The sequence below is a fragment of the Pteropus alecto genome, unplaced genomic scaffold (assembly GCF_000325575.1).
Source record: "Pteropus alecto unplaced genomic scaffold, ASM32557v1 scaffold146, whole genome shotgun sequence".
In the NCBI taxonomy this organism is placed as follows: Eukaryota; Metazoa; Chordata; class Mammalia; order Chiroptera; family Pteropodidae; genus Pteropus; species Pteropus alecto.
The window spans coordinates 33,188,786-33,202,965 of record NW_006442107.1 but is presented as its reverse complement, the minus strand read 5'-3'; the positions used below and the strand labels follow the sequence as shown (position 1 = coordinate 33,202,965).

The 14,180-nt window shown below is 35.4% G+C and overlaps 1 protein-coding gene and 1 non-coding gene across 3 annotated transcripts in view; both read right to left on the bottom strand.

Moving 5' to 3' along the window:
* VAPA (VAMP associated protein A) overlaps positions 1–14,180 on the bottom strand; it is a 34,954-nt gene that overhangs the window by 20,144 nt on the left and 630 nt on the right. The window lies entirely within an intron of this gene.
* Positions 4,011–4,129, bottom strand: LOC112469403. Its single transcript, XR_003042616.1, has one exon. It is a non-coding gene; the product is annotated as a 5S ribosomal RNA (ribosomal RNA).

Here is a 14,180-nt window from a genome sequence, read left to right as displayed (position 1 = left end):
AATACCCCTCCAAAAATTCATATTGATAAAAAAATCTCTTTTTCAGAAATACATCTACTGAGTAAAACAGAAAAAAATTGTTCTTTCCTCTAATACTTTAAAAAGTGAGTTTACCGTTACAGAAATTATTCCACCAACAGCAGCATCACTCATGATACTTGAATCACCACAACGTATCTGTCAGCAGACACCTGTAGGTGACACATTCACATGTGTCTACCTATATACATAAATATTATTTTGCCCTTATTTCAAAATGTTAAAGAAAACCAATCAGCCTTCTATTCAGATAACTCTTGCCTTATTTCTCTTAAATACAAGCTTATCTGTTAGTAAGTTGGTAGGTTACAAGCACCTGGCTAACTTTACTCTATCTTCCAGCACAGTCATGCCCAAACATTTACACAATGAAATGTATATCTCATTACGAATTTACTATTTTATTTCTCCTTCATATTATAGTTAGGGAATTATATTGAAATTTTAATTATGTACATTGGCAGATAATTTTATATGAATTTCATTTTGAGATAGTAAAGAATACAAAATATAAAATATTTAAATGAGATATTGTGTTAAATAGAGTTAAAAACCAATAATCTCCTGCTTTTTTAATTGAAAATGTAGCCTCTGCAATGCTTAGGTGGTTAAACCATAAGCAAAACAAGTAAATGGTTACGATAAAAGCCGGGATAGGGGTTAACTAAATAAGAAAAGAAGAAGGTAGTACTGGGAGAGGAAGGTAGTACTGGGAGCTGGCCAAGTTCTAGATCTTGTCATGAGCAGTAATTACATGAGCAATTCCTTTTGATAATTCCTTAAACTGTACATATTTTTCCTTTATGCAAAACAATAAAAGTTTTTATATTTTTAGAAAAGTTGATCTGTGATGTAACCTTAAAAAAAAAAAAACAGAAAAAGTGTGGAAAGCAAGAATTTTTTCCCATTGTATTGAGATGAAAAGCAGTTTTGATGAGAGAGTGAACATTTGAAGCAATTTATATAGCAAATAAATATTCATGTTTTGAGAATTTATAAAACTCAATCCCTATAAATGAAGAAAATCCTGTCATTTGCCCAGTATAATTTCTTAGTTTAACAGTTACAAACAATTACTGCATTTTAAGATTAAAGTATACCAGTCACCAACGACAAGTACCACCTAATATATACTTTCTATGTTAGAGATGAAATTACACTGTTGATATGTAAATATTTCATTTAAAACAAGAAAAGTCCACATAATTCAAGTTACATTTATTTGCACTCTTTTACTGGGGGAAAAAACTACAATCCAAATAACTTTACCTTTTATTACATGGGTTGTCCTTTAAACAGCCATATTTTCTGTCACTAAGTATTCTGACCTAACTCTACTACAATGATCATTGCCAGTAAGCCAAAATCCTATTCCCAGTCCCAAATCCTAACAGACAGAAATGCAACATACACAAACATGGCCTCTGTATAAAAGCGTTTGGAAACACGTTTGAAAAAACTTGAAACCTGAAATTTCGAAAAAATAGAAAAAGTTTAGGGCAGCTCACCCAGAAGGATGTCTCAGTGGGACTGGCCTGACTCCTCTGCTAAAAATATATTTCTGGCATAAAATGCCCTTTATATTCAACTTGTATATCTAAATTCTAGCATTCAGAGCAATGATTTCCTATTAAATAGTGAGACCTTTATTCGCCAAACCTCTAAACAGCTAAAAGCAGAACCACTCTGACTAAACAATTTAAATGGTTATTCATCCATCCACATTTTGATGTGAATTGCTATTAAAGTTTTCTTGAAATGCCTAGCCTAGATGCAAAGAAAACTGACTTGGGGGAGAGAAAGGAAGAGATCAGCTTTCCTCCAAACATTTTGAAAAATTTCAGAGAGAAATTGAAATAACTGTATAGTGAACAATCACATACCCATTTACCTAGATTCTACAACATTTTGTTCTATTTACTTTGAGATATAATATCTATTTACCCATCTGTGCATTCATCTATCCATCTTATCTTTGATACATTCTAAAGTAAGTTGACAACATCACTACACTCACTCCTAAACATCTCAGCAAGCATATCAACTTGAGTTCAATATTTGCGTACTGTGAAGAGAATCAAATTTTTATTCAAGATAAGTAGTAGTATATAACATGCAGCATTTCCAAAACAGAAAAGTCCTCAGAGATGCAGCTTAAGACTTAACAGGCAATGCACAAGAACATAAATTCATGAACTCTGTGATATCCATCTAAGCTAGCTACCCAGAGGCCTATAGGGAGACAATTCTCAATGGGTCTCTAGCATTTCTGCATGTTTTGAAAGTGGAGGCACCAGAGGCTTTTATCCAGGCTATCTTTTCAAGGATGCATTAGTGAACAGTCTTGGAAGATAATATCTCCCTCATGAGGAGAAGATAGGTTTCTTTACTGCCCAGTATAATAAAGATAAGCTTCCTCTGGAAAAAAGGTCAGGCAGGTTTCAATACAGCCTATTATGAATGATTCAGGTCCCCTAAACTCAAGGTTTCTCAGCTATGACACAAACCTACTATGTGGGTAGCATCCACCTGAACTGAATCCCTTTGTGTTGCCACCATGGAATTTGAGGGGGCAAAAGGAAATCAACACAAATAAGCAGCTCACGCTGCTTGAAATACCCATGAAAATAATATCTTTGTCTCTAAACCTAGGCATCTCATGTCTTCTACCAACATCCATAAAACTGTAGTAGGCTATATTTTCAGACCCTTCAGTTCTTGATAAGTTCTTTCTGAACTGTTGGCTATTAGGCAGTATGAGTTAGCGACCTTTGCTAATTAATACCGGAAAGTACAATGCACCAAATCATGAATCTTTGAGGAGAAACATGGCTGACAGTACAATTCATATAATCTATACCTCCCTCACAGCACGTCTTGCTTTCTTTTATTATGTATGTGCATGTCTTACCTCACCCAACTAAATATAAGCTGCTTAATAAACATTCGATTCATCCCTGAATGAAATGGAGAAATAGCACAAGCCTTAAGTCATAGTAGCTGCTAACATACTTGTTGAATATACACTGAAGTATGGTTGAATAGTCACATGGATTCTTTTTAATCAACACGCAACAGCAAAAAATATTAAAAGTATGCATGTTTTGTTTCAAATGCTATGACTCTAGGTCTCCATAAATCATTTATTCCAACACTGTATATTTACTCTTTCATCCTATCTAAATTGAAACAGAATAGGTAAAAATCCTAATGAGGAAGACTAGATGCTCAGCTCAATTATATAAAAAATGTAGTGTAGCGATGCAGATGATGACTACTGTAAAGTTTTCACAAGTTTTAGCAAATTAACAGCTATATAATAATTTTCCAGTTACGCAAGGGTTGTTGAACAGTGTCATGCTAACTTAGAATAATCATGCATATGAAGTATACAGAATAACTACTAAGAATTTCCACAGTAATAGTAGTGTGGCAGCAGCAGTAATAGTAAAAATAGTGATAACGACAACAACGTAAGTTTTTACGATAGCTAGCTAGCCTTTACTGGGCACACACCATGTACCAGTAACTCTGCATGAATTTTGTCATTTAATCCTCATAACAAGCCTTTGAGGTAGATCCTTTATGTATTATCTCCATTTTACAATGAGTCAACTCAGAAGTTAAACCACTTTTCTAGGGTCATATAACTACAAAGCAATAAAAGTGGACAAATTAGGTTTGACTCCAGAGCCTAAACACTCATAAATTCTATGTAATTTATACAAACTACCTAGCTATATTTATTTCCAAATTTGCAAGCATTCCAGGTACAGTTCTGCAACATTAAGCATAAAATTGCAGTCAAATTAGTAATCTATAAAAAAGATTTTTAAATGGCTATTGTATTCCCCTTGGTCCCATAGATCACTGATGAACATTTCCTGAAACAAGTATCAAAGACTGAGAAAATATTTTATGTTTACATCCAAGAAAGCCCTAAACATTTTCATTACAAAATGTTTTTTTAACGCCTACAGCACCTGGTATTCCTAGGTGGTCTCCCATCCAAGTACTAACCAGGCCCAACCCTGCTTAGCTTCCGAGATCAGACAAGATCAGGCATGTTCTGGGTGGCATGGCTGTAGACTTATTACAAATTTTTTAAATGAATTCACTTTAATTTACCTTTTCTATATATTTTTTCCAAACACTTGAAATCTTAAGACTTTACTTTTTAAAATCTAGATATGGTAAGATGGGAGGAAATAAAAGAGAAATGGGTATTTTGGGAAAACTTGAAATAAACATTTTAGCACCATTTATAAATCTAAAAATCCTGTTAGATTAAAAGTAAAATATAACATGAAAAAATGATCACAATTACATGAACTAAAATAATTACCGGATATAAATGTGCAGTCACATAGAGAAAATATAAAATGTATCCTATGTTAACGGTAGCAGGTACGTGGTAGCCAAGGTGGTAAATATTAAGTACTGATTTTATAATCAGAAGGGACCCTCAAATGTGTACACATATTAGCTTAATTTGCTCATAAAGCCTTTTATTGGTAAAGTCCTAAGGGAAAAAAACTGAAAAGATTCAGAAAAACATATCTTCTGAGCATGGTGTTACTGAGAGTTTGGCAGTGGAAATTCAGAAGACAAGACCAAGCAATTCCGCTTCCCCTACAAGTTACAAGAGTAAGTAAAATTTTTTCACAAAGAAAACAAACTAAACAGAAAACACTCTATGATGTAAAGCAGCGGTCCCCAACCTTTTTGGCACCAGTGCTTCGATGAGAATCTAATGCCTGATGATCTGAGATGGAGCTGAAGCGGTGATGCTAGTGCTGGGGAGCAACTGCAAATGCATATGAAGCTTCACTGGCTCACTGGCCACTCACCTCCTGCTGTGCAGCCCAGTTCCTAACAGGCCATAGACCAGCACCAGTCCACGGCCTGGGGACTGGGGACTCCTGATGTAAGGTACTCTATACATTTAAAGGTATGGCAGTCACTCCAATTCCTGTCAAACTATCCAAATACTGAAATAAAAATAAATATATACATATATAGAAATATATATGGAGAGACATACAGGGACATATACAGCTACAAAATAAAAAACTGAAAATGCAGGGCCATTAAGAGACCTGTCAAATTATATTGCAAACTATATTTTAAAATCCTCATATTAATGATTCTTTTAAAATCTATATTTTCTAAAATGGTACCAAATCACATTCTTAAAACACTAAAATACACATAACTAAACTTCATTCATTTAAATCTGAACTCTGAAACAGTACCAAGTGTTCATAATAACTCTAGTTATAAAGAACATCCCAAATGCCAGAGAAAAGCAGCTAAGCAAACTATGGCATATTAATGACATATGTCATCAAAAATGGTATCTATGTGGATGTTTCTTCTATAAATAAGACATTGGTCTAGGTTACTTTTATAAAGTGAAATATATGTTACAATCAAATCATAAAGTTGAACTTATCTTCACAAATCATGATGTCCAACCTTGTTTAAGCAAGGAATTTTATTATGGAGAATAAAATCATACTTAAGAGATTATAAAGATATAAGCAATCTCAATGACACAGGAAATGAAGCATAGCTGGCCTCACTAAAAGAGACTGCATTCAAAAGAAACCAATTCCTGGGACCATAAAACCTCTTGCCTCCTTTTCTCTCCCTCTTCTCTCTCAGCTAGTTGCTTCCGCTTGCACATTGCCTAAATCAGTCATTGTCTCCAAGCTTAGGTAACCTTAAAGGCCTAAAGCCTCAACTAACTATAGCTGTGTTTAAAGGGGAGTCATTAAAATTTTGACTGGTCAATCATCAGCATGTATACTGGCTGGCCTTGGGTTAGGTGCCCACCACTGAGCCGATCAGCACTGTCTAGAGGTAGAGAGGTCCTATAAATTTACTTGCTGTTTAGACCTACCTGTCTCTTTAACAGTCTATAGGCAGAGTCCATTCTCAGAGAAATAAATATCCCCAAACAGACCTACCATACTTCTCACAAGAATCCAACAATAAGTGCTCAATGAAACTTAACACATGTATGTATAGTTATAATCTGTGAATCGTCATAGAATGGCTATAAATTGGATTTACTTTCACATAAACATGGTTTCCTACTTCTCTTTATATGCTTTGATTTGTGAACTGTTCTACATGGTTACCAACATTAGACTTGCTTTCTATTTACCTTTATATAACTTGCCTTATTTAAAAAAAAGACTTCAGACTGTATAAAGGGCTAAGTTATTAATGAAAACTAAAGTAATGTAGATGGGAAGGACAAATGAATAAAGCAATACAAGAAGAACAAATGAAACCAAAGACATCAAGTCTAATAACAAAATACTATTTTTCTCATAAAAAGCACTGATGTTCATTGTAGAAACCTTGGAAAGCACAGAAAAGTAAAAATATAAAAACAAAAGACATCTGAATCCTAAAGCAGAGCTAATAACTGCTAACATTATTTTCTTTCCGATCTTTACTCTTGCACATATTACCATAAAAGGGCTCATATTTATGCAATTTTCAATGGAAAGATAAGGCTGTCACCACCAACTTAACATCACTAAAAATGAGACAACCAGACATTATCTATACCTGATGTGACACAATTCCATCTATGAAGTATTTTTACCAAAAAATATTGAAACTTGAATCGAGCCCTTAAAATTTAACTCCAAATTTATAAGAAATACATGTCAGAAATATTAGGAATATGAGACAGTCTCCTGGACAACAACCCGATTTTTTCGCCAAGTAAATGACATAAATAAAAAAAAAAAAAAAAAGAGGTGGAGGAAGGCACTGTTTCAGATTAAGAAGACTTGGATACCAATGCATAGATTGAATAAACCCAACTAAAAATCTGAAGTATATTAGGGGAAATTTCAAGAGATTAAATATTAGACGATATTAAAGAAGTATTTTTGGTTTTATTAAATGATAATGGTGTTGTGATTATATTTTAAATACCCCTTTTTTTTGTTTATTAGAAATGCAAGCTCAAGTATGTAGGCTTGAAATATCATGATATCCAGAATTTGCTTTAAAATACTGCAGCAAACAAAAAAAGCAAATATGATAAAAAATAAAATGCTAACATTAAAGTATATGAAGTTATTAAAGTGTATAAAGGTTCACGTTTTTATGGAAGTTTTTGTAAGAACTTTTAAGCTTTTTATTGAGTAATTTGAGTCACATTTCAGTTATAATAAACCCAGTAAACAAGTATTTGCAAATGACAGCGCCCCCCTCACATTTTTTTCCCCACAAGATTTTTTCTTTAGTCTACAAAATAGTATTGCATTTTGTGGTCTGTACACTATAATAAAACAGCAAACATTTAATTTTCTTTTAAAACTTTTTATGGTTGAAGTAAAGCGAGACCCATCCTATATTTACTATCCACTCTGAAAGGCAGATGAAATTTCACTGAATGATCATCCAAGACACAAAACCAACAAGAGATCAGGAAGTGTTTCTGAGAATATAAAAGGGTGCTTGCTAACAGAAGAGACTCCTCTCACAGAACACCGCTGCATGGTTAAGGAAAGTTTTAAAGAAAACTTAAAAGGTAAATTAAGTACAGTAAACCAACAACAAAATTATCAACGCTAACAATGACAAAATACTAAACTTTGAAGAACTTAATCAAGATTTCCCAATTCTTTATGTGTCTTTTTCCGTTTATTAGAAAAATGTTTTCTTTTTGTACTCAACTGTCATACATATTCACTAACATTTAGGGCCAGAACACCAATCAAGAAATCACCTAGTCACACCTCAAATGAAAAAGGTAAAGCACAAAGAATGAACAATTTATCTATGGCTAGTCAGCTCTTAACAAAATATCCTATCCCTTTCAGGAACTACAAAATTTTGAAAACACAACAACCTACAAAGGCAGATGAAAAACCCTACTGAGAGACATTCAAGACTAAGAACATGGGAATTACAGGAGAAATCATCTGAGTCTTATTAATGCAATCAATGTTTACTAGGCAATCATCCCATGCCCAATCTTGTTACTATGGACATAAAAATAAAAGAAATGGCTATGTAATTCACAGTACAGTTTGGGAGAGAAAAACAGGTAAGCATAAATACTATGTAATGTGATTAATACTGTTATCCCAGGTAAGCACAAGCTTTGATAGTGGCATGAAGCCGGCAATGGCCAACTTAGACTGGGAGAATCAAAGACTTCACAAGAAGTGATTCTTAAACTGGAGACTGCTTGACAGAAATGAGGGAAAACAATGTTCTGAAAAAAGCATATACAAAGTCTTGCAATAACTTAAAGTATTTGAGAAAATGGTATTATATAACCAAAACTATGGGAAGAAGAGAAATGGTGAGGTAGGCAGCCAATTTTGAACTTTTTCAAGTACATAATGGGAAAAGAATGTAGGTTCTTTAACCAAGCGAGCAATTAGGTTTACATTTTCAAAGGGTAGTTCTAGCAGCAGCATGGAAAACAGGCTAAAGAGAGAACACTAAACATAAAAGAGATCAGTCTGCTGACTAGCAGATAACAGATAATCACCTTAAGAAATTTTCCAAAGCCCAGACACTTCCCTGAGTAAAACATCCCTCTAAACAAACACCAACTAGTCGCCTCTTCATTAATATCTTGAAAGGACCTAAACATAGCTAACGTATCTAATGAGATCAAGATCTTCCTCCTGCCACTCTCTCCCACAACCCCAAATAAAACAAATGCATTTGGTCTTCATCCAGACAATGTTTCTTAGCTCACTGCATAACATCACCATTCCTCCAGTTATGTAAGCTAGAAACATTAGACATCCAAGATAACCTCTATTCTCAGTGATCCTATCAACAGACCACTAGGTCTCATTGGGTTGATCTTCTTTAACTTTTCATCATCTCCAACACCATTCCCTCAGTCCAAGTTGTCACCTCTTGCCTGGACTGCAGCAACTGCCTAATTCGTCTCTATCTCCCCTCTAATATTACTTCATATTGCTACCAGAATTTTATAGATTTAGATATATATTGATATACAAATAGACACTTTTTAAATACAAATATGATGTCACTCCATTCCCTTGAACTTTACCATATCCCCACTTAAAACCCCTCGATGGGTGAGAAAAAAAAAAAAAAAACTCCTTACTTGACCTACTAAACAAGCACCAAACTCATCTTGGCTGTTTCCACTATTGTAATACTGATTCTTTCAGCTTTGCAAATAACATGAGATATTTCACATGTTAAGTGACATGTAAATGTTTCATGTTCCCTTCTGCCACAGGATCTTTGTACATGCTGCTTCTACATTTCCTTTCTTCCTCACCCAGATAATTTCTACTTCTTCTTGAAAAATCTTAAGTCCAGCTGTGACAACCTTCCCTGACCATCAAAGTCCACTATTATATACTTATAGCACTACCTAGGCTCTTCATGGCTACATTTCCTGCTTCTGATTATCTACTTAGTGTCTATTCCATTAGAAGTGCCTAAAACAAAAGTTATTTTTTACTCAAAACTAATTTCAACACTTATTCATCATGCATAACATATAGCAGAAACTCAAATCTTCACTGTATAATTGAATAAATTAAAACAAATTTAAAAGTACAGATTTATTAAAGGGGACAGGTTCAAGAGTTATCTCTGGGATGTAGAAATACAGATTTTAATTACTAGATGTGCAAAGTCGTTCTGGTGTGAGTAATGATGATGCCACAAAAAAATAAAAAATATGGTAAGAGTAGGCATGGGTAGTAAAAAATCGGTTTGGTATGAGTTTGAGATGTCTGAATAATACTGAAATCCAGAGAGTCAATAAGTAATTAATATGTATTCCAAAACTGACTATAAAGTCTCAATTAAAAGGCAGATTTGGGAGTAACAACACATACAAAGAGAGAAAAGAAGAGAAAGAAAAGCCCTCAAAACAGTGAGACTGAACAAGGGAAGTCCACACAGATAAAACTGAAACCAAACCAGAATCTCAGGAACATCAGCATTTAAGGGAAAAAAGGCCACAAATGACACAATAAATGGAGCAAAGAGGAATATCAGAAGATAACTGAATCACAGAAGTGAAAAGAAATAAATTTTTAGAAAGAGGAAATGTCAACAATGTCAAGTGCTAAAGAGAGGTCAAGTGAGATAGAAATTGAAAATAATCAGTGCGATTAGCAATTAATAAGTAGTAAGGACAGAAACAGTACTACAGTGGACAGGAAGTAAGGAACTGAAGAGCCAGAGAACATGGACTACTTTTCCAAGAAGCTGACTGCAAAGGAAATGAAGGTCAGAGAGGGACATGTACCAAAAGAAGTTGGAGGTCAAGAAAGTATTTTGTTTGCTTGTGAAATGAAAGACTGAGGTGTATTTATACGTTTAAAGGAAGAAGCTGGTGGTTGAAAAGGAGTGGGAAAATATCTGATGGAACATGGTTTAAGTATGATTCATGGGGGTTTTACCTTAACCAGCAAGACTAGCAGAACAAACAAGCTTGGATAAGAGGTTTTCTTTCTCAGGGAAGAAAGTATAGATGTGTACAAATGAACAAGTGTTACAGGTGGAGACAGCACATCATGAAAGGGCTTGTATGGCATACTTAAAAAAATTTTTTTTTTAAATCAGGCTTTTATCCAGTCGGCAATCTAGAGCTATTTGAAAGCTTTTAAGGAGTGAATAAGACATCCATGTCCGGGGGATAGGGGTGGGGGACCACCCAGGCGTTTGAGGTAGCCACTGTGAAATAGGAGCTGATCTGAAACACCTAAAAATGTGCCAGATATCCAAGAACAAGGAATATTCTATCTTCACTTGTGCTTCTTTGTAGTGATGTACTGCTATTCAAAGATGCTCTGGCTGACACACTGCATGGCCCTCAGAGAGCTTAATTTTCTTTATTGGTTTATTACTGTTATGGGCCACCTTCAAAACAATGATTTTGACCAATTTTCCTCTTCCTCTGATCATTAGGGGGGGAAAATATATTTGCAACTTTAGTATTTTCTAGACTTTCTTCTTCAAACTTTCCTCCAAAACTATGAATAGGTAGGAAAAATAAAACATTATATAATATGAAATAAGAAATTTTATAACAGTAAAAATTTTAAGTATAAAAAATAATAGTCTCTCACATGCAATAATAATTTTCAAATCTGAATTCTAGGTCAAATTACTGTCAGGTTTTAAACAACAGAATTTGAAAATATCTACTTCTTTTTCTTTACTAATGAAATGAAAGAGATACTTAGAATCTACTACATCATTATAAAAGCACTTTCATATATTAACAATTACATAAAGCAAATTTTTGAATATGACATATGTAGAAAATGAATTAAACTAGTATCTGCGTCTCCACAATTGTACTAAGTGCAGATAATTCATATCACAATTATGTTATGTACATAACAGAAAAACTCACCCCCCAGTCTCAGAATGATTAAATGACATTTCTCTTGAAGAAAACTGTCAGTCAAATGTAGAGTCAAAATAACTCAAACCTATGAATATATGACATTTTGCAAAACTATCCTTTAACAGACTTACTTAAATTAAAAATTATAAGTGATTTAGGGCAAGTCAGAGTGAAATGACTTTTTATATCATCATCAAACTAAAAATAAGGAGTGTTGATTCTAAATGAATCTCCTCACTTAGTGGTGAGCTGTGCATTGGAATAGAGAGAATTCCATCAAAGTAAACTTTACCTTTGACTAAAGGAATAACATTAAGGAAAAAAGAATCAAATGACACCAAATGTCACCTCCTAATTCATCCTATCCCTCCCTCTTTCTCAATCCTCCCCATTACCCAAACTTTAAACTGAAGCTCACAGCAAACTATTAGGTATCTTAAGTATAAGCTCTCTCTCATATCAGTGGTAGAGCAAACCACCCCTCCCCTTGCCCAATCCTACTCCCCTTCTCCAACTGAAAACAAGCTTCTTCCTAGAAAGCTTTATTAAGGAATTGGGGGGGAGGGGGGGGCGGGGCAAGGGGCAGAGGAAGAGGTTTTTTCCTCATACTTGTTTTGCCTCTGCTATAACATCTTTATGCCTTTTCTGTCTCTTCCACGAGTCTCTCAGTTCTTCAAGGGCAAAGATAAAACCTATCCCATTCTACTGCTAAATTGTACGCTTTCCCCATTAAATCACAAATTGTAAATCTTTTCTCCGCCCTACTTAGCACTGAATCTCCAAATATAAGCTGATACCTTGTGAACGAATTCCTCATTGTTGAATATTCTTAATATAGGGATACCACAAAGCTTTCAGTAAGTGTTAGCGAAATAAAAGACCCAATTGAATGTGTCCTTACAAACTTTTCAATGAAACACTTTGTCACTTTTAAAAAGAAGTCACTGATGTCCAAATTTTAAAAACGGGCCTTGTGAATTACTTTCACCATAACGCTAGAACCGCCTGTTCTATAATAATGACTAATAATTATTCGATATCTAAAATAAGTGAACTATATGGATGTCATTGTGCAGCATTTTTGGTTAACTGGCTTCTCCACTATTATTAGTCCTTAACAATGGCAACATTACAACTTCTCTAGAGAGTGAACTTCAAACTCGGTATTTCCTGAGCTAAAACTAGCTTTTAAAGGCTTCTAACTCCTTTAAAACTAGTTTTTAAAGGCTTCTAAACAATACACACATGGTTATCCAGTAAATTTCCTCTGTTAACTAAGCTTGTCAAAAAGTAATGGCAAAATACACACCATAAAGATGTATATTAAATTCCTCCAATCTACGATATGGCTATTTGAGTTAGGGAATTTCATTATTACCCACAAGCTTTTTTTTTTCTTTAAGCTAAAACTATGTAAATCATGCCACGCACATAAACTTGAGACAATAAAATGCACTTAGTGTCCCTCAAGTATTTCATAATTGTCTTAAAACCAAATTTTTATCTAACAAGCAGCCCACTTAAATTACACTACAAAGTTTACAAAATAAAGGAATTATACAATATTACTCTCACGTAATACCAGAATACGGTATTTTAAAATTCCTAATTTAAAACTTTTCCAATGGAAAACAATATAATTGTTTTTCTTTTGGACTCGATCTTGTACCACAATGAAAGATTTAATTTTTTTAAGCACTGGACTGGTTATACATCCACAAAAACTGTTCTCATCGTGGCTACTGAAACTGAAATACACGATAATTAATCCTCCAAAGCGGGACTCACTTTATACTTAACCGAAGATTGGAAGGAATCTGTTTCCTACTTGGCATCTTCGCACTTTCATTATTCCTAAAAAGAATCCTGTTCAATTTAACTCTTGACCCTAAAGTACCCTACATATTGAAAAGCAAATGGGCCAAACAGCCCCTTGAATTCCTCAAGGATCACCAAGTCAGATCATTTATCATAGGCATTGCTGCAAAATAAATCAACAGCGCTCCAGAGCTGAGTGACACCTTATCAGCCTTATTGGGGAGCGCGGGGAGGAAGTGGAAAACTGCAAACGTAAAGGCAAAAGTCACAAACATTGAAGATTCCGCAGCTAAAGAGCTACATTAAAGTCTAAACAAGAGCAAACACCAGGTCTGCCCTACGCGGAAGGTAAGCTAAAATGTCATATCAGAGGACCAGGAAGAAATCTACTATTAACCTACTACTATCAATTCTCCGACTGACGCAGAGCTTTCCTGCCCGCACGCTCTTGGGTCTCTGCCAACACAACAGCGTAAGTCATAACCAGAAGATTCATGGGCTTCTCCGCCTCCCTAGCGCTCGAAGTACCCGACGGCTGACTTATAAACGGGGCAAAAAGGTAGGAAGCGGCACCCTTGGCGAGGGCCGAGGGCAGGCTCCACCCAGGCCGTTCTCAGAGGCGGACGGAAGCAGTGGAGGCCATGGAATGGTTCTCTCGGAACCTAGTTCCAGGGCCGCCGCGCCGCTGTCTTGCCTCGCCTCCCACCGCCTCTGACAGCGGGTGAGAGCGACGGACGTACTTGCGCCAGCCCCACAGCTTCCTTTTTCCACCGCAGACCAGAGCGCAAGCTCTAAGGTCACCGCCCACCCACGCCCTCCCAGACAACGCCCGACGGCCCTCGGGGGCCAAGGACAAGTGCCAGGCGCGGGCAGCAGCGCGGGCAGCACCAGGAGGCGCCCCCGCGGGACCGCAAGATGGCGGCGG